Below are 20,362 nucleotides of genomic sequence, written 5' to 3' on the forward strand. Positions count from 1 at the left end.
ATTTTTCCTATAGATTCATCATCACGTCACGTTTTTGAGAGAAACGGGGTCGTAGTGTCAAAAAAACCCGTTTTTGGCATTTTTTGAATCTGTCACAAAGAAACGGGAAAGAAATTTTGATTTCGCGTTTGACAAGACTGATTTGACAAGACACATTTCGACATAATTTTTAATTTTTTTTCCGATATTTTTTATTCTCAATTTAAACCAAGTTCAAAATCAGTCTTGTTGTCAAACGCGAGATCAAAATTGACACGCGCCTAGTCAAAAAACATGTGCTACACGACTTCACAATATTGTCACATGTTTCTTTGCTTCATAACATTAAAGTTTAAAGTTTAAGCTTGAATTTGACTCCTCGGAAAGTATTCTATCTCGTCCCGTTTCTTTGTGACAAAGGTTGAAAAAATGCTAAAAACGGGTTTTTTGACTCCGTTTCTCTCAAGGAACATTTTTCGTTTCAGATTATCCCGTAATCTACGGGAAAAACCCTATCGAAATCACCTGACATTCCTTTGGGACAATATTGCGTTGACCAGTGTAATTTTTATAGTAGAGTAATTTTTTACATCTCTGCTTTTTCAAGAGGGTACTAAATCACCATTATATTAATATTCATGTCATAAGTTTATAAAAAACAGGAACCTTCTTTATATATCGCAATAAGAAACTTGACATAGTATCAATCCTGCGTCTTATTTCGCATTGTTATTGCCGGAACTTTTGGACGATAATATCGTTCTTATACCGCTTCAACCCCTTCGAGTTAATGATCGCGAATGAAATCGGAGCAGCCCGCCTACGTCACGTCGCTCGTATACGTATAACGACTTTAAACAAAGGGTGGAGATCCCCAAGACGAAGGAACGAGAAGGGGAGCGAAGAAAGGGAAAGGCAGGAAGGGCAGCATCAAGAAAGGACGTCCCAGCCCTTTCGCGGCGACCGGGCAGGATCGATGGAGCGCGATTGAGGGTCCTCGAAGACAGGATCCGTCCTTCGATCCATATACAACGCCCGCGCGCACGTATAAAAACCCGCGTGGCCTGTCGACTTCCGGTCCCCGGGCGACCGATGCAACCCGGGGCTTTAAGCTCGGCACAGGGAAGCCTCGGGAGTTTTTACGAGCGCAGTTTATGGAAGCGAGCCAGCTGGGCTCGCGATAAACTCGCTATACCTATCTACCAAGTGTGTGTGTGTGGATGTAAGTGTGCGTGTTCACACAAAACACAAAATACACGCGCGCATAAAAACACACACACATATACAGGGTGTCCCAGAACTGACGGAAATTTTTAATGGCAGATTTCTGGTATCATTCGGAGACGATTTTTTTTCGGAGAAAATGTCGAGACACTAATCATTTTCGAATTATAAGCAGTTGAAAATAAAGGCTATTTTCGAAACTAAGCGCTCTGGAAATAAAATATTAACAGAAATAGATTCTTCAATTAATTTTAGGTAGAGTTTGCTTTAATAGAATTTTAATATAAGGCTTAGATTAAGATAGATAATAAGAAAAATTGGGAACATACTAAAAATAATGGCTTGTCAACATTTTCACTAAGGAAAAATCGTCTCCAAATAATAGCAGAAATTGAAAACTTTTCCGCCAATTCTGGGACACCCTGTACATATATAAAATATATACAGTCGAAGATATACATACGCAACAACGAAAGCACATTCCCGTATATATCGTGAATGCATGTATGCGCGAGATTTCGAATGCAGATGTACACGAGCGAATATATACACATGCGTGCATACACGTGTAAAATTGCATCCCGCAATTGGAGAGCTGCACATGTGCGATGGATTCACGTGTGTGAAACACGCGGCCCAAAAGCCGCGTCGTTTGGATGCTCGCAGCCGCCAAACGATGACCCGTGCCAAAAACTTCCGTTTACTATTGCACGAAAATGTTGATTGGAGTATCTTTGTGAGTGATATGTGACGTTTTGAAACGTTTTCGTTTTAGATAGCAATGTAACATGTCAGATATCCGTCGATTAGATATGCATCGAAATTTTTTAGATTACAGTTTGGATAGGGATCGTAACATGTGAAATTCTGAAAAACATTTTTGAGAAATGCGAAATATCTATGATAAGTCTTTAAACCGCATATATGCAACAAAATGTTGATAATCAAATGTATATGATAAGAATGATAATATGATGACATGTATAAAGTACACGGAAAAAAAAATTATTGAATTCGAATATTTATTTCAATACTGCCTAATAAATCATTAATTTAAAACTAATAATATCGATTTGATGTGAAAAATATTGATTTGACATAAGAAAATCCTTTTCAAAACAGATAAAAATTTATTTGTTCTAAAAAATGATTTATTAGGCAGTACTAAATAAATATTTATGAATTTAATAATTTTCTTTCAGTATATTAGAATAATTATTGCCAATATTTCACTATTCAAATTTAGTGGGGAAAAATAGCGAGTGCGCATGATAGAGACGAAATGATAAATTCCTAGCGCGAACGAAAATATAATCGACCATTTCCGACTTACAATTAATGCCTCGTATCGCTTTCATCTACCTTCTCGCGAAATGAATGACTCTAAGTCCCGCGCTCGTGAGAGCTCTCATTCGAGAGTTGGCGGTGAATGGTTTATATTCTTTAGTGTTGGTGGAGGCCGCACGACGACCTTTCAACCGCACCCAGCTTCAGTCGCTGTCAGGACCCATCGAGAAAATTGATACGAATGTGTTTCTCTAGCGAACAATCGTGACTCGCATACATTATATGAATGACACATGTCACATTAAATCGAGCTTCTTGCGTTACTTGTCTATATGCTTGAAAAATGCCGTCACGCTTCATTCGCGATAACGACATGGCAGACTTAATCGTGCACAATCGCGACTATCGCTGTATATATCTCTATATATCGCGGAGCGGAAAAAAGCACCTCGGCTGATGCAGATAATCGGCGCGTCCGAAATCGTCCGTGCTTATCGCGCGCGTAGTAGATAATGACGAGCGGTCGAACGCGTTTCTATGGGACGGATACGTCAAGAGGATTAAATGAAGCGCGGACGACACACGTTTGACCGAAATGCAAATTCGGTCACGTCGAATTAAACCGACCATCGTGCAGGCGCCAGTCGCGACGCGAGGGCGTCAATTACGCGGATGCACGAAACGCGTTTTCAAACGCGATTGATGTTAAACGACACGCATACCGAGCTCTCAGAATTTAGCGAATAATCCGTGCGATTGTATTCGCTGCATGCATTCCTTGCGATAAAACTGGCCAGGGTAATTTCAGATATCCTACATTTTAATTTACCTTGATTACTACGTTTCGTCTCTTTTCTTTGGTTTTATTTAAATATTTATATACGGAGGCGTAATATAAATTATATAGGAATTTATAATTTTTGATAGGCAATTGGAGAATTTTAACACGTGCATTAAAAATAACGTGAGGATATCTCAATTACGAAATGCACGATGAGACGCATTTTCAAACACGATTGATGTTAAACGCATGCCGAGCTTTCAGAATTTAACGAATAATTCGCGCAATTATATTCGCTGCATTCCTTGCGATAAAACTTGTCGAAATATGTTTTCAAATGTTCTATATTTTATTTCATTATTGCGTTCATTCTTTTTTTATTTTATTTATTTACAAAGGCATATAAAAATTATATATACAATTATATAGTCTTTATTTAATTAATTAAAGAATTTTAACATATGTTCGTTAAGAAATTAATAATATAAAATCTACCTAATTTTTTAAATTTTGTTTATGGTTTTATTTTTCATCGAATTATTTATTGAGATGATGTACCAAATTATAATATTCGACTAGATGTTTTACTAGAAACTTCAATTACTCAACAAGCAAATGTTATATGATATTTGGTGGAATATAAACAATGATACAAATGAGGCAAGTAAATTCTGATAAAAGCTCACTTGGCACATGGCCGATGCTTGAAGATTCCGCATTCGATGGCCGTAAATTTCGATAGATTCACTCCATTATTTACGACGAATGTAATTGACGCCGAGTCGTGGCAGCATCCGCATTTATTTCGCGACGCTAGGCAGGGACGTAAAGAGGAACTCGGAGAAAAAATATAACTCGAGAAAAAAAAACGGGGAGTCAGGAAGTCGGAGAATTCTCACGCACGAGAGGGATCGTGACAAAAGGTCACGCCACATTTGCGACAAGAACTTTGTCTTCAGGGCAACTTCACAAAAGTTACTTAAGTATAAAAGTCGTTCTATTTACGAATGAGAAAGAATGAAATAAACAAAAAGATGTCCTCTCACGCAAAAAAAAATAATAGCATAAAATTTCCATATTTAATATATTCTTATTGTCGAAAAATATATTTAAGGAATAGATTAAATTTATAAAATTATTTAACAAATTATATATGTATATACATATACATATTAATATATATACAAAATCTAATGATTTCTCTTAATATCTTTTTTTTTCTATACAACTTCAAATTTAAATTCAAATTGAAAAGCTTTGAAGGCAAAAACGGAAATATTAGCTTCTTTTCCGAAATAAAAATACATAACAATTGTATAAAGTTCTCCCGAAACTGTCATATATACAAAACATGAACGGAGCAAAATGGCGACATCTTCTAAAACGAGAGCAGTTCGGCAGCGTTTTCGAGAATAGATAGAATCCGCAGTCAGTTAGCAGCTGCCAAGTCGAGATAATTTACGATCTAGCTCCGTCACATACGCTCTCAATTAAATAGTGTCATTTTGGAATCTCTGACAAGCGCCCGGAATAAGCGCGTGATTTCTCAGAGCAATTTTACGATATCGCGTATATATCTAATTGCAAGTCCATCCGGTAAACGAGGCAACTTAATTTTGAAAACTGCTCTGAGATATTTTCTAATTTAATTAGTTTCTAAATCAATTACTTAAATCTCTTTAATATTTTACTTCTGCTATTTGCGCATAGATACATTATAAATCTTCACGTCTGAGCCTTAAAGATTAAAAATAACGGGTGATTTTGTTCTCAATATATTATACGGTATAATGAATAAACATAACACACATAAATATTTGAAAAAAAATTCATTAATTTATTAACCTTTAAACTTTTCTTTATCTTTCTGCAAAAAAAATCGCTTCTATATAGAGTTATAAACCGGAGATCATCAGCGTGCGAAAATATGCAACTCAAACATGACAACTTGAATTGAGATTCGATTAACCGATAATGCGAGTACGATCGAAAATAGCCAGAGTTTATCGGGTCACACGGTTATATATCAGCAACTACGAGAGAAGATATAGGTAAGCGACGAGATATATAGATTAAAATATGTCAGCCGAAGAATTTCTCGTGACTCCGCGATTTTTTCGGTATGGCATCGCTACCGGTTGTTATCGCACGGACACGTGTCGCTTTAGCATACGCTATACGTGTGTGCATTATGTGTTATCAGCATCGACCACGATAGGCTAAATCCCGATGGAACGGACATTTTATATCGGCGAGGGAAACGCCGTTCGATTAAACTTCCGCACGCGAGCGAATTATGCAAAGCCCGGGAAACCGGTCTCCGGTAATCTCGCCTCACCACACGGCATTATTGCCGCTGATTCCCCGATTTTTTTTTTATCGATTTTAAAATTAATCGACCGATTAACGATAGATAACAGAGGCGTGTCGAAGGATTAATTGAATCGCTGGAAATTTATCGACAGGCCGATCGGATACTCTATTCGCGTGGACATCCTAGATAATGTATATACGCAGATGTGTATATATGTCGAAAAGCTGGAAGCTCTATAATATTTCGAAATTCTCTGCGAGCTTTTGAAATATTTTTTTGCCAAAAGAAAAGTCAACATTTTTAATAACAATTATTTAATACGGCCAAAAATAATGGATACAAATATAATAAAATTATATTCTTCTTTTAATATGAAATGGATTTGCATCAAACAAAATTTGATTTTAATTTGTATTCAAGTATCTTGATATAACAAATTTCTAATTTTTCTACTATTAGATTTAAGAAGTCTATATTAACTTTACGTATATATATTTAAATATTTTCATATCGCATATATCGTTTATAACTGATCTTTTATCTATAGATATGAAAAAAATGGCAAATCCTGCATACTAATATTATCATAACCGGATCCGAAGTGTTAACCACACTGACTAAGCTTAACGTACGTATCTCGAGTTCTGGATTATATAGCAATCAACTATCTCGAATGAATTGCGTTTGATGAATTCCGTGGATGCCGTCGTACTTTGCCAGCAGCAATAGACGTATATCTTTGTCTTTTACACAGTGGCGTATCCAATTTTTTTTTACTACCTTTACGCATATAAATACGCATTTTTTTCAACCAGATGTTGAAGTAGCAACACGTAACAATGTATATTTATAAATGTATTCAAAAACACGATGATTAATTTTCAGTAAAAAATATATAAATTAAAAATACGTACAAAAAATATTTGTCATACGTCATGTGTAAAAAAAAGATGTACATAACTCGAAAAAAAAACGATTAATCATCATTTTATCTTTTTTTATTTTTAAGTTTTTTTGAATATTAAGTTATGATTTTCACGTAGATTAATGACAACGCAATGATTTCAACAGAAACACTAGAATATACACCACTGCGTTTATAACGTTGTGCGCACTAGTCGTTTGCGTGCACATGTGTGGATATTGTGTATATATACGTGCGTGTATACGGAAATACGATGTGTGTGTATAGAGCGTGCCAGACGACCGGCGCCACAAGGAATCCCCACGCACACCTGAATGCCGACCGAATGGCGACCGCTTGCGTAAGAGTCCGACGAACGATCGTCGAGTCGAGTCATTCTAAGATTTCCACAGAGCTCGCTAACTCTCGTCAAGCGAGCCAAGTGGGAAAAGCCTCGGGAAAAAAAGTCGAAGAAAATTTAGCAACACGCGCGCGTGTAACAGCAATTGGGACGCCTTAAACCTTTTCGAATTACATAAAGCATATTATATATTTTTTAAATAAAAATAAATTTAAAAAATTGGAAAATAGAAAAAGAGAGAGAAAATTATTTTTAAAAATATTATAACGTGTCAAAAATATTCATCATATAAAATATCAAAAATTTATTTCTTCCTTTATTATATTTTATATTTCATGACAATTTATACGTAATTAATTTAAACTGACATGCCGTTTGGAGCTCCTTCACAAATCTTTATCACAATTTTCTATTAGAGATGTGAAAATGCGAACAGTAAGCATCATGAGTTATCGCTGAAACGTGTCATATATCGTAGTGGTAATTGCATGATAAATTATGATGAAACTTCCGCAACGAGAAATGCTATATATACTGGCTAACTATAACGCGAGAAGCTGTTACTATTATTGCGCTCTAACGACTAGACAGCGACTGTTTAATAAGTTCGAACACGTATACGGATTGCAGGACAATTCCTACATCCGTTGATTGATACATCGCGATGTGGAGATGAGGAAGACCTCGTGCATTCGCAGTGCAATTTCTTTCTATTACGCATCCTGATTATGCATTTACGATGCGATCCTTGAACCTCGTAGGAATTATGATTCCGAGGTTTATTCTTATGCCTCACGTAATCTCGTATTTATCGAGATTTTTCATTGCAAATAATCATCATCGAATACGTAACTGCCGCATGCATTTGCACGTATTTATCTAAAAAGAGAAGAGAAAATCCAATTTTAAAACGCTGTCAATTGATTTACATATTTCCAGATTTATCCAATCCCCAATGTATTTTTAGAAAATAATTTTAAAAAATATTTTAAAATATTTATATAAAATGATTAAATATCCGATAATTGTGTACACCTCGAACAATGATTTATCAAGGCCATTACGGAATTAATTTATCATGTATGGATATATGAATAAACATTTATAACTATTTGCTTTCACTTTAGTGTAATCATTTTTTAATATTTTTGATAAAGAATAGTTGTAGATATTTATAATGCAAATATTAAATGTATTACAAAAATCTCTAGTAATATAATTGTTAATATTTCTTACAACAATTCCAAGAAAAGTTTCTGCATAAAAATAAAAAATCGATACATTTTCTCTGAAATAGTTTCCAAACTTTTCCAGGTGTAAAAATCTTTTTGCATGAATTTTTCAGTGTAAAATCCAGTATTCTTTTTTTAAATACGCAAACATTTATTTATAACAACTGAATCTGTTTTCCCCTTCATTTGACATGCTTTTATTTTTATAAAAATTTCTTGGAAACTATAGTACACGAAGAATACAAATCTTCAAGAATATGACAGGAAATATTTGAGACGTTTTTAAGTCAGGTCCACTCAACATTTTAACAAAGTGTAAGTATACATACTCTGTGAAACGTGGCGTCGATCGCGAGACTCTCGCGCGACAAAGCGTGAATTACGACAGATCCGTTGCATACATTACGCTACTCCGCCATCCCCATCAGGCCGTCGTAGGTACGTAAATAAACGAGATGCGTAGCCGGGCTCTCGCGGCCTTCGGAAGAGAAAAGGCCGCGGCAGAACGGATCGGGACGGGTCCTAACCGCGGTTTTATCGTAAATTCTCTTACACAAGAGAGTTATCCCGGCACGCACGCACGCACAAGCGTCACCTCGAAGGTGAGAGGCGTGCCCACACACGCGTGCCTCGAAAACCGAACGCAACGTACACGCCAATTATTTATTTATCCCCTCTGCGCACGAACCGATCCACCAGTGCGATATTTCCGCGTCCGTAAAAAAAAATGACTCAAATTTCGTCGAACAAATTTTGTCGAATACATACTCTTATAATCTTGGATTAAATCTGTGATACATCATTAAAGTCATTAAAATCGCATTACAGGCATTAAGAATGCAGTCCTTAAGCAAGGAATCGAAATTGCATTCATTGGCTCAAAAAATGAGAGAGAGTTCAATGAATTTATTAAATGTATTATTATATATTGATTTTAATATATCTTTTAAAAAATTCATATATATATCATCTTTATTATCTAATATTAAATTCTCGTATTTATAATTTATAAATTTATAAATTTATATGCTTAATATTAGATGATAAAGATTTTTATAAAGAAATCTTTATTATCTAATATTAAGTTCTTATATAAATTTTTAAAATTTATAAATCTTAAATTAATAAATTTATAAAATTTATAAATATGAGAACTTAATATTAGATAATAAAGATTATACAAAAATGTTTTAAAGACGTGTATTACACCAAAAAAATCCGAGCGAATAATAAAGTATTAAATGCTTAATTAAACGGCTATCTGAAAATCCATCGAAACGAAGATAACGCGGAGTCCGCGCATTAATCTATTGACGTCGACTGCGGGATTGTCTGACTACGATACGTCTGCATTTCCTGAAATCCTGTTGGTAGTCAACGTACCGTGAATCACCGGCGCGTCTCGATAAAATCCAAGCACGTAGATCACTCGCGTTTACGTGGAAGGAATCGCGCTCGATCTGGGCGCGCCGAGGTCACCTCTCAGCCCAGTTTCTAATAAATCGATCCAGAATCGATATCGCGAATGCACAACCCGAGGGATATCGCGTTACCCGCGAGGGCGTCGGTATTTAATTGTATGGAAATCAGCCACCGAGTGGAAAACGTATGTATATCTTTATACGCAAGGTTAACGCGTACGTCAGTTCACGTTCCGCTATTGTTCTCTTTTGCGACCACTTTGCTCTATTTAGATGCACGTGTGCTCGAACAAAATCGAGATCGAAAAGTGGATCGGAAATTTATCGGATCTCCGTTGCTCGAAATAAATATATATTTCAGACGATATCTATATATGTATATTCGAAAACAATTTTCTTAATTGGTATCGTAATTAATTATAAATTAGCACAGGAAAGAATATATTTTTTTCAAACCTTCACTTCACAACTATTTCAAGAATAACTATATTTTAAGAATAACATTATTTTCAAAGAGGGCATTTGTAGCTTATTAAATATCTATTTTTGATATAAACTTCTCACAGGCTAAAGCAAGATATATATATAAGCTGATAATGTGAGATAATGTTCGATTATTGTCTCTTCAGCTTTTTTCATTTTATCGATACCTCTAACTTTATTATCGATAAAATGCAAAAAAAAAAAAAATATGATCAAACAACTATCTTTATCTATATAATAGAAACACGAGATGTTGTAAACGTTCTGGCAACTTTTCTCTCAAATGGATAAAGGACAAAGGGCAGAGAGCTCTCGGATAAAGTTTAGTCAAAACGGGCAAGATGAGCAGAAAGAGCGAGTTAAGTTACCCGGCTGTCCTGGGGATTGGGGAAGCCCTCTCGATTCTCGGTTGTACGAGGTTATTCTCCGGTGTCTCGGGATCTAGGAATAGAACTTTAGTCTGTGTGTTACTTACAGCACATCACCGGTTCTTCTCTTTTCTCGTAGTCAACGAGAGACACGACTAAGGTACCATTTACAACCAAACCGTCTGTCATCGCCAACGTCATTCACGATATTCGCAAGTGATAAATAATTGTCAAGCAAAAATTCTATAAAGAATTCACAATCAAGAACGAGTGAAAATACAATGCGTAATACAATATAAATTAAATTTTAAAAAATATGATTATTTTGAATAAATTGTTGCCAGGGTGTCAGGTTATTATTATTTTTATTAAATTTATTCCTGGCGATATATCGGTTTGATATTGTATTATTGTTTCCGATTAAAGTGCTTGCAGAGAATTTTAAGAAACTTTGAATATTCTCTTTCAAATTCAGGTAGTAAAGCCGATTTATGAAATCTCATATTTTTAATGGCTTAAAAATTAATAAATTTCGAAGGATTCGGCTCGAATGAGATTTTCAATTAAAAGATTTTGTAAAGTTGTTTCACGAATGCAGTTCAAGCTTAATCGCATCGTTCAAAATGCGACAAAGCTTCTCGGTAAACCTGGCAGTTTGTTTCATTGACGTGAAACAGTCTTTTTCTCAGAGAGAGAAAGAGACTCGTTTATTTTTATACGGAAACAAAGAGATTCTATTCATTGTTCTGGCCACCCTGTTAATTCATTGTTAAGACGTAATGTTTCGTCTCATTATTCTTATCATAGCTTAACAAAAATAATTTAATCAATATAATAGCACATTTATTTCTTTTCAGATAAAAAAAAAATATCTGTATCTGTGTATCTTATCTGTAGTATCTTTTTCTTTAGAAAATATCCTCTGGGACAATCACAGTTTTGTTCTAATTCGGTCAACAGAACACACAAAGCAAACTAATACAGACTAACTAGATTAACGAAAGAAATGAGTTGGCTCGTTAGATTCTTTAAAAGAAAGAAGAACAAATCTTGAGGCTCTTTGCAGCTTGCAAATAATCCCGAATCAAAATAAATCAAAATTTTTGCGAAATAATATGACATATATTTACATTTTATAAATTTGAATGTAAATACATGTTACTTCGTGAGCTATACTAATAATAAAACAGAAAGTAGAAAAAAGAGAAATTTGTATTTATATCATTGAAATGCCCGAGAAACTACCTGTTTCTAGATTTTCAATTTTGTGAAAAATGTCAATCTCTCAATGTTAAAAATGTTGATGTCAAAAATGTAATAACATATCTTCTTTATAAATTTTTATGCAATTAATCTGCATCACGTAACCTGGATTAAAGCGATGTTTTTCCTGTTATTTATATAGCGATGTCTTTTAATTATTCTTACTTTTCCTCTCGTTTTATTTTCACTTGGCTAATTGTTCCATTTTCTCTAATTACTGTCAAAAAAGCAACGTAATTAATATCATCCTCCATCTCTCGGGGATCAATGGAATATAATTTTTTAAGAGTCGCGAAGAAGTCGAGAGGAAAATATCGGCACGCGAGATGCCGGGGCATCTTGCGATAAATGAAATTGAAATTAAGCGCTCCGCGAATTCTCCTCTTCGTGAAAGCAAGCCACGACTAGAATTCGATCGAACCTGAAGAACCTGAAGCGTCACGAGGTGAACGTGAGATGACCCTGGTCCACCGTTATCGCAACCTCGTTTTCGGTTGCTCGATGAAAAAATTGGACTAAACGTCCTTGCTCAATTTGAGAAAAAAAAAAAAAAAAGCATTTTTATCTTATATTTTTAAATTCGAAATTTATCGATGCAACCTTGCGATTCATAAAATTGATTTCTGTCAACATTCAGTTCGACGTACGTGTGTGTCACTCATAGTTTACTCTGTGACATAACGACGTGGTTCTCTGCGCACAAAGTACAAGATGAAGCGAGAGAATGCATACATAATGCATTCTTCTTTTCGCTAATTAAAGATAGGTCTAAAAATACAGACGCTTGTGGTCTCTCGAGTAGAATTACGCGGGCTAATGTTTAATTAAGCAAATCAAGACGCATTTGTCGTTTCTGCGTAATCGCAGCATCGATCGCGTAATTGCATTTCCGTGACAGCATGCATTGTATACCAGAGACGATCTCCTCTCCGGCGATCGATCTTTCGACCGGCGCGACGCCGCGGGCGTTCATGAATCACGCTCGCATCCAGATGATAGTATTTGCCGCCTCTCTCCGACGAGAATAACACACCTCAACAAAACGTTTCCAAAGAAACGCCATAAATTTAATAATAAAAAAAATTAACGCAGCAAATTAATAAATTGTATACACGTGTATCCTGCGAATTTCCTCGCTACTCTCATCGCGCTTCCATTACTTCCATGCGCGCGCGCGCAATGTTCAATTTCTAAGCTGTTCTCTGATTAAACAGCCCGCGAGCAGCATCATGATTCACACCGGAATCCAGATGACGCCGAATAACCGCGGAGAGGAGCAGGCGGGATCGTGTAACGGAGAAGAAAGAGAAGAAACACACAGAGAAAGCCAAGCCCCAGCTCAAGGCAGATGCGCGCGTATTTCTATATATACGCATATGTACGCGCGAGCACGCTTACGCACGTATGGAACGCGACACGCAGGCACAACACCGACGACGCCGCCGGTCGTCTCGCTCGGCGAGGTTCCTGGCGTCAGTCTGTCGGATCTCCTGGGACCCTCCTTTCGCGCTTCTACGAAGCCCATCGAATCTACGAGCCCTCACTTTCTCGCGTCTTGTCGTCGGCGCGGGATGCTTTCCAATTACATATTCGTCGCATCACGCTTCAAATTCCTCGAATCAGGGGACTTTACAAGTCAGACCGACTTGTAAAGTCTCATTCCGTTCGTTGCAATCTTGCGCGGATCGTTGGAAATTGTTTTGCCGAATTTTGCTTCATTTTTTAGATTTTATTTCACGAGGTTCTAATTCACAATTTCATTATTTTTGTTACTGGACGAATCGTAGGTCCATATGGAAGAATTTTATAAAAGGTTCTATGTGTGTGATTAATATTTAGCGTATAATGAAAAATATTAATATGTACATAATCAAATAATCAAACATATTTCATATTTTGTTGTGGTATAAATATTAATCAGAGAAATTCTAATAAAATTCTTCCAATACCATATTATATCACGATCCCATGATTTTCAGAGTAAATTCTAAGAGAAAATTCTCTTTGTGTATATACTTTAATTATCAGTACGTTAAGACGATAATATCTAACAATAAGATTGATAAAAGTTTTTACACCGCGATATCTTAAAAAGTTTTTCTTTTATTTTACTTCCAGTTCTTCCTACTTAATTAATTTCTATTTTCTACTTATTCTCTGCTCAAGGCTGTCCTCTCTTCATCGTGGATTATATTATCGCATACGTTAAGGAGTGACTATAGAATTAATATTGCGTTTATATATAGCGCTAAAAATTTCTTTTATATTTATTTTAAATATACAATGTATTTATAGTGTAAAATATTTTTTTTATTAATTCCTCTTCTTTTTTTTTTTTTTTTACTTTTTTTCCTGCAAAAATTTGTCTTTAGATAAAAAAAAATTTGTTCGTTTTCATTTTTATTCTCCCACTCGTGTCGCTTTCACGTGCATTCTCGTCTCACAGGTTGAAAATAACATAATACGAATGCAATTCCCCTTCATCCTGCGAAACATGCTCGCAAAAGCACGTACACGTTACGCAGAACATCGCGATGCCCTCCCGATATGTCTGCGAAGTGGCTAGTCCCTGTCTGAGTTACGATACAGTAGTCTGAGGCTTCAGTTACTCCACGAAGCAGTTAGAGATTGAAGAGTTTTCCTAGATGCAATAGCTCTGATATATACATATGTTTACATAGAAATATTTTTTAGGCTCTGCACACAATAAAAAAATAGATATTAAATATTAGAAATAGGAATTATTTTAAAATAATAAAATCAATATCGGCTCTTATTATAACCTTTATATCCGAATTTTTATATCAGTCTTTTCAATTTTTGATTTTAAAATAATTCTTATTTCTAAAATATTTAATGTTTATTTCTAATATTTTCTCTATTGTTGCACAGGGCCTTATAATCAAGATTCTATTTCAACTTCTTTTTAAAAAAAAAATCTATTATTTTTCAGTGTTCTTATTTTACAGATTTGTGCGTATTAATTTCTTAACAATCTGTAGTCTTAGAAAGTTGCTCCAAAAAATCGAAAGACATCCATCATATGTTCTACAGGTAAAACTCATCATCCCATTAAAAATGTTGCATCTTCGATAGAATTACTCGAATGCGCGCAAAGCGCAATTTATATATATATTTTTCGCACAAATACATTTCTAAGCAGAAAATTTGGAAGACACACTAGGGCAAACTTATATAAATTTTTTAATTAGTATCGCGTGGTCTGCTTAGAAGTCCGCGTAAAAAAAAAGTTACGACAGCGAAGTTACGAGTGTAAAATTACATGAGGAATTTAATTAATTAAATCTCTAATTAAAGTTTTATTACTCGCTCACGGTGATCCGATCTTCCTCCTCGCTTGTGTGTTTCCCTTCAGTTGCGTCCGCTCGACTCATCGACTGGAAATAACACACGTCGATGATCTCTCACCCTCTCGTACATGCGAGCGACCTCTCGCCCTCCCTTACGCGCGAATGCCTCTCTCGCGAGCGGCCTTTCACGTACGCACGATCTCACGCAGCGACGCGCACGCGCTTTTGTAGTGTCTCCTGTCGCGCTCACATAATGAGTTTTGCATATATGTATAGACCCCGCGTACCGAGATATCGCCGCGTTTACGCTTCGGAAATCAATTTAGGAGCCGTTAATATACCAAGCCGTCAGCCTCTCTAAAGACTATCTTCGTATCACTTTGCGCATATTTGCGTTTACGCGTGTGCGTCGCGCCGGTATACAGAAGAAGAGGAACTTGATAAAAAAATTATTTTACATTATAAATACATGGTATATTTTAAATAAATATAAAAGAAATTTGTAGCGCTATATATAAGCGCAATATTAATTCTATGAGTTACTAGACGAGGTATTGTTGCTCCCTAACGTATGCGATAATGTATAATCCACGACGAAGAGAGGACAGCCTTGAGAGAAATAAATAGATGAAACATTAACGTGGCCATGAAATTATCTCGAATTAGAGTAGCATCATCGTCGTCGCTCGAGCTAGCACGTGTTGCTCCAACGTCGGCGTCGCATGGTCGATCTCGTAACCTCACGTTCGTATATATTCCACCGTTAGTCTTCTCCGCTTGCTTTTTATGCACACAGTATATATATGTATATGTATAATCGTACATACATTCGCAGGTCGATAAATGCGTCAATGGTCAATCTGCCAAGTCGCGATACATATATCATCGCCAACCGTGAGAGATCGTTTATCACTATCGACAGCGATCGATCGCCATGTGATAGCGTAGGGTCAAACGGGATAATTGTCAGAGAGGGATATCGCAATAATCCTTCGAATAAAAGTAATAATAAAATCGTATACGATCATAATTATAATTAAATATATTAAAGCTCATTATAGCACTTGAGGTTTTCCATTTATTTTCTTAAATGAAAAATCTTGAAAATTTTCACACGCAAAGAAGATCATTTTTTAAATCTCTCAACTAAAAAAAAAAAATACATTCTATATAAAGAGATAAAAATAATAGAAGATGTACGTATATATACAATAATAAAATAATACATATGGAATATATAAAAATGCGTTTCTCGGGAGAAAACATTTTACGATGTACAATAAAGTCTCTGAATAATTACTGTACATCGTTAGAAGCCGTATATATGCATCACTGTTAGATAACAGTTGCATTTAACGCTCGGTTCCTCGAAGAGAGATCGAAGCGAACAAGCGTGACCGGCGGGATGATTTAAATGTCACGAGGAATATCACCGCGCATGAGACGATCGATGAATCAACAACCTGATGCCAGCCGGCTCGCTGGAGGAGAAGAACGGTCACGGTGTATATTCTACGTGACCCGTAGCCCTTTGTCGTGTCTCATCGAGATCGCCGCTCAAGTTTATTATTGCATCATAGTCCGCTTCGGATTCTCGCTCAACTTCGCCTCCCATCCATTCGGATCGGATTCAAGCTGTTGCGAGAAACCCCCATCGTCTTTTCCGGGTATCCTAACTTCAGCATAGCGATAGCAAAAGTGTCAAAATAAATATAGAGCTATAAATAGGATTGATGAGCAACCGATGGCAATGCTGACGATGGGTCGAATGTTCATCTCGCGTTGCACATTCATCTTGTATTTTTTAATGCTCAATACGGAGAGAATGTTCTTCTTCGAATTCACTCTGAAAATCATGGTAATCGTGAGATGATATGGTATTGAACATGGGCATAATTAAATTTTGTTTTTCATTTCTGGTTCTTTTTCATCATTTTTTTAAATTTTATTTTTTTAATTAAATATATATGCAAATAAATTCCAGTGTTTTCAAAAGAAGAATAAATGCTTCATTTTTTTTACTGTTCCAAGGCAGGGGCCCATGAACAGAATTTTATGAGTTTCTCTGATAAAATATTTACCACAATAAAAAATATTAATTTGTACATAGTAAAATTAATGAAACATTTTATTGTGTAGATATTAATATTTTTATTATGGTAAATATTTAATCAGAGAAATTCTTAAAAATAGAATTCTTTTAATACCATACACTGTCCCACGATTACCATGATCTTCAAGATAAATTTTAAGAGAAAATTCTCACTGTGTAGATATGTAATATAATAAACTGACGTTTCAGATGCATTTATATGATATTACAGTCAAGATTTAATTGCCACTTCAATAAAAAAAAAATTTATTTTCAAATTGTAAATTATTCCCAACAATCCATATGGATTACCTCACTTGAAAAAAAAATCCGTTTTATTACCATAATACCGTTGCAGTAACAAAATGTGCGCGCATTAGTCACGAACGAGAAATGGCCGCGGATGTACCTACATAGATTCTCCAAATCGTCATCATTGGCTAAACTCATATATAACCAGGTCGGCATGCCCTAATTTAAATCAAGCGCGTTCGCGCAACGCCGCGCTCGTTAATTAATTATTGTTGCTAATCGAGGCTCTCTGAAAATCCGACACGCTAAACGCACGCCGATGATTTATCGCGCGCGCGAAAGGTCATATAATGCACGTTCACGTTCACGCGCGCGCGCGTGCATGCACCATGCACTCGCTGCACTCGCCGCGCCGATCGCTCACGATCGATTCATTTTCCACGCATGACGCGGGCTAATGAGATATCACGTGTGTGGGCGTAATTCGCAATCCTCCACCCTTTCCGCGTGTGTGATGCCGTTGCAACTTTGGCATTACACGGTATGCGCCGTAATGATAAAGGGCAACGTCGGGTTACGCTCGTGGAGATATTATGGCGATCGTTGAATTTCAAATGAATACGAGATTAAACGAGTCATTAGAAAGCCATCGCGTGTTTAATAGTCGACGTATGTATGTATGTATGTATGTATATAACGAGGCATCGTGGCATTTATTTCAGAGAACCATATATAGATTCGCGTAAACGAGATCTAGCTGGAGGTTTTAACAGAGCACAATTATATACAGGGTGTCCCAGACCTATCGTATTATACATTAATGGGAGATTTCTGAGGCGATTTGGAGACGATTTTTCCTCAGCGAAAATGTCGAGAAAGGTCATCATTTTTTTAATGTTCCCAATTTTTGAAATCATGTATCTTTGTAACTAAGCCTTAAATTAAAATTCTATTAAAGTAAACTTTACTTGAAATTAAATAAAAAATGTAGTTTAGCTAATAATTTATTTTTACAAGGCTTACAATTACAAAAAAGTTTTTATTTTCAATCGTTTATAACTCGAAAATTATTGGTGCCTGGACATTTTCGCTGAGAAAAAATTGTTTCCAAATCGTCTCAGGAATCTCCCATTAACGTGTGATGCGATAGGGCTGAGACACCCTGTATAATCACAGAAAAATTACTCGATTCGAGAAATGAATTTTATTCGCGAATCTTTTTTTGTTGTAAATCTCGCGCACGTTTATTACAGAGCGATTATTACGACAACAATTCGCGCGATCAAATAATATCTTTATTTTCGAATCGATAGAATCGTATCGGAATATACATATTCGTTCTGCAACCGAAATCGCTTATCAATTATACAATTGAAATTTTTTACATCGATGCATTAGCAACACGTGCAACACGCATTCTCCATAATCATATATAAATATCAATATTTAACATATCGAAGTTTATGTCGATGTTCAAATAATAACACAAATACGAATTGAATGAATTAGAATAAATTAGAATTAGGAATAGAATAAATTTCTGAGAAATAATTATATGCACTCGGTTAATATTACATAAGAAAGAATTAATGCCGCAGAGATTGCGTTTCAATACAAAATAACGCCATTGTATCTTCTCTGTTCTCACGTTATCAGACGTCGAGAATAATCCGCGACTCTCTCTCTCTCTTTCGTCGTTTCTTCCAAGAATTATCCCTATCTTATCGAAAATGACTCAACCGACGTTATTGAACACAACATCGACAGAGATCTCGATTCAAAGGCCACACCGTGAATGGAAACTATGCGGCGATTCATGACTCGACTCGATTCGTGGAAGTTGTTATTCCGCGGAATAATTCACAAGGATTCTGAGAATATCTTTGCGCAACGAAAAACGTGCAACGTATCATTATCATGTATCTCTTTTAAGGCCATTCATCGCCAAACACATTTAGGCAACAAGGCCGAGCCTATACTCCTAAAAAACATATTATTTCAGAAAATTGCATCACAGTTCACTTATTAATAAATAAGATTAAATAGCGCCTATGTCTTCTGATAACATGAAAAAGTATATAAAAAGATGAATTTTTTAACGTGCATGTTTTGCACTGGTAATTTCTAAATAAATGTATTAATGTTTATTGTGAAATATATTATTATATAACGTTATAAGATATTACTGGATATTTTTTACATGAATGCACATATGTGAGCCTATACTCCCTAAAGGAACATATTTTTTAAGAAAATCACATTGCAATTCGTCAATAAATAAAATAATAAATAATAAACCGTGAAAAAAGTATATAAAAAAATTAATTTAAAAACGTGCATATTTTACACTTGCAATTTCTAAATTTATGTATTAATGTTTTTTTTTGTGAAATACAATATGTTATTATATAATATGTTATTAGATATTACCGGATATTTTTACATGAATGCACATACGTATATTGAATATGCATGACAAAAATGATTCTTATTTATATATTTCTAAGTATATCTTAGACAAAAAGCAAAAGTGCCTTGTCAAGCTTACATAAACTGTAAATCGCGTGAAAGAGTTTCTTTTGAATGTTTCATATGCGGTATTTGATCCGGGGTAAAAAATTGTCGATGCTAATCGCAATAGGTGACATTAATAGGAAAAACGACATAAGCGGAGTTCAACAGGTGGATATAGCGTGAGTAGCTGTCATTCGCCGGGTTTGTTTCACCTTCTATGTAACAGATAGCGAGTTACCATCGAGCAGCCGGCATAGCAATCAGTGTGACGTGACCTAAGTAAGCCTAACTGACCTAAACCTTACGTCGACCTGTTGCAAGCGTTGCATGTTGCATTCAATATCGCGTTTCGATGCATACGACATTATCGCGAGCGAAGCGTTCGATTGATTTATAGAGGCGTTTATTGTCAAAGCTTTCGAATAATTATTTCTATATCCCGGCGATTACGTTAATTATTGCCTCGATCGTGCATCACAGACGTGATTGATTGATAATGTAAACGTAAATGGCGATGTGCCGCAGAGAGATTAACTCGACGTTTCAATAGCGATGCGTGGCTGCAACGGATATTTG

At 35.6% G+C, this 20,362-nt stretch overlaps 1 protein-coding gene and 2 long non-coding RNA genes across 4 annotated transcripts in view; 2 read left to right on the forward strand and 1 right to left on the reverse strand.

The window, feature by feature from the left end:
* LOC114933169 (uncharacterized) overlaps positions 1-20,362 on the reverse strand; it is a 111,037-nt gene that overhangs the window by 36,700 nt on the left and 53,975 nt on the right. The gene's annotated exons all lie outside the window — the stretch shown is intronic.
* Positions 1-20,362, forward strand: part of LOC114933312 (uncharacterized) — a 96,505-nt gene that overhangs the window by 34,962 nt on the left and 41,181 nt on the right. The gene's annotated exons all lie outside the window — the stretch shown is intronic.
* Positions 9,452-11,716, forward strand: LOC114933262 (uncharacterized). 2 transcript variants are annotated; one of them, XR_014925070.1, is made up of 3 exons: positions 9,452-9,688; positions 10,228-10,514; positions 11,267-11,716. It is a non-coding gene; the product is annotated as an uncharacterized LOC114933262 (long non-coding RNA). The 2 variants fall into 2 exon arrangements; XR_003820039.2 differs by lacking the exon at positions 11,267-11,716 and having other exon boundaries at positions 10,228-10,517.

This window comes from Nylanderia fulva, unplaced genomic scaffold (assembly GCF_048542155.1).
Source record: "Nylanderia fulva isolate GAGA-0341 unplaced genomic scaffold, ASM4854215v1 Scaffold3, whole genome shotgun sequence".
In the NCBI taxonomy this organism is placed as follows: domain Eukaryota; kingdom Metazoa; phylum Arthropoda; class Insecta; order Hymenoptera; family Formicidae; genus Nylanderia; species Nylanderia fulva.